The 1,910-nt window shown below is 48.2% G+C and overlaps 1 pseudogene; it reads right to left on the bottom strand.

Moving 5' to 3' along the window:
* The window catches only part of LOC107658710 (scavenger receptor cysteine-rich type 1 protein M130-like), a 29,375-nt pseudogene that overhangs the window by 12,870 nt on the left and 14,595 nt on the right, over window positions 1–1,910 (bottom strand).

Genomic DNA, 1,910 nt, shown 5'->3' with positions numbered 1-1,910 from the left:
TGCTGTTACCATTTGTGTCAATAATGTAAATCAAACATCAGAAAGAAAATAACTTACTGTCCTTGATTGAATCACTTTTGTAAAATAAATAAGAATGCGTTTTCACCTGTAGCCAATTACACACACTATAAAAATCAGTCTCAAACCATTCACCATTCAAAGCTGAGTATTGTTAGCGCTTGTCGTTGTATAGCCGATAGCTATTTACGGAGCCAGTTCCCCGTCCTAGTTTCTAGTTCCTAGTTCTAATCAAGTCTAGTCTCGTCTTGTTTTTGTCTGATTGCCTGTTTCCTGATCACCTGCCTGTCTTAGATTTCTCTCTTGTCTTGTCGTTTGGACTCTGCTTGCTCCTTGCCTGGACCATCGCCTGTGTTTCAGATTACCCCTTTGGATTACCCTCTTTGGACATTGTTCACCAGAGATTGACCACGCCTGTTTACTGGACTACTCCTTTGTCTTGCCCCAATATACCTGTCCGCCATTGTCTGATCCTTGCCTGTTTGTAACCACGTCTTTTAATAAAAGCTTTGCATATGGATCCGCACGCCTCTCGTCTCAATTCGCTTCATAACAGTGGTCTTGTGGAAGAAACAGCTGCCCATTTATGCATTTATTTATTTATTGTTTGTTTGTTTGTTTGTAGAATAACCAATACATTTTGGGGTGATTTAAGTTGTTACATTTTTAGCCCTACAAATGTGATTCACAGTCTTGTATTCAAAGATGCTATTTGTTATTATGAAACCGAAAACATGTATCTCTTAAATGTTCCCTTTCGAACGTGTATATAAGTCGACTCGCAGCGCCATTTCATCAGAATCTTCTCCTTCAGTGATGAGGATCATCTCTTCGCTGACTCTGCAAGAAGCTAACGAAAGAAGAAGGAAAGAAGCTCAACCCGCTCGCCGCCATCGAAGAGCCCCCGGCAGAGGACAAGTCTCCCCTGTGGCCATCCGGCGCTTTCTAAAAGAGCAAATTAGAGCAAATTTCCAGCGCGCGTTGTTGCAAATGTCACGCCGCGAGTGCGACTCGTGCAAGGAGCCCTTGCACAAATCAGACAGGCACAGCGAGTGTGTCACCTGCCTGGTTTGTCCAGTCTTCGCTTGCGTATTGCCTTCTTCACTGAAGGCAGTACTTCCGGCTCTGCTCTCCAATTTCCTTTCTCTCCTAAGAGAAAGAAACAGCGGCTCTCTCTCAACGGGTGTGAGCGGTGTCACGTCGGCCCAGCACCCGCTTGCCCCCCACTCCCCGCTCCGCCTCGTCGCGCCCCTCCTTTGCAGCGAGCGGCTTGGTTTCCTTTGGTGCCTCAGAGGTAGAGATTGCCGTCGATGACTCGATGTCCTTGATGGCATCAGACGCTGAAGAATGGTGCACTTCCGGCAAGAAGCCTTCCCTTCTTCCCAACCATCGCAGCCGAAACCGGACACTGAGCTGATCCGTGTTCTCTCCATGGCGGTGGAGGATCTGGGTCTCGAGTAGTCGGCTCCAGATGAGCCCGCCCATGGCCTAGATGAGGGGTTCCTGCCGTGACACCGTCAACTGTCTTCCCACCAGCGGCCCGCCCCGTTCTTGCCTGCAGTTCACAAAGAACTGACCAAGACCCACTTGCAATTAGATCCACTTGCATCCCGGTTCAAGGCCTGGGCAGCCATAGCCCAGGCCCGTATCAAGCTGGGTCAAAAAACAATTCAAAAAACAATTCAACGAGGCTACTCGCTTCAGTTTGCTCGCAGGCCACATTGTTTCAGAGGTATTATTCACACTTCGGTTCAGGACAACGAACACGTTCGCCAACACGAAGTCCAAACACTGCTTGCAAAAGGTGCTATAGAAATAGTACCTCCAGCGAACAGTGAGTCAGGCTTTTACAGCCGCTACTTCCTCGTTCCCAAAAAAGATGGCGGGCTGGG

The sequence above is a fragment of the Sinocyclocheilus anshuiensis genome, unplaced genomic scaffold (assembly GCF_001515605.1).
Source record: "Sinocyclocheilus anshuiensis isolate Anshui unplaced genomic scaffold, SAMN03320099.WGS_v1.1 scaffold283, whole genome shotgun sequence".
Classification (NCBI taxonomy): domain Eukaryota; kingdom Metazoa; phylum Chordata; class Actinopteri; order Cypriniformes; family Cyprinidae; genus Sinocyclocheilus; species Sinocyclocheilus anshuiensis.
This window is presented reverse-complemented; position numbering and strand designations above follow the sequence as displayed.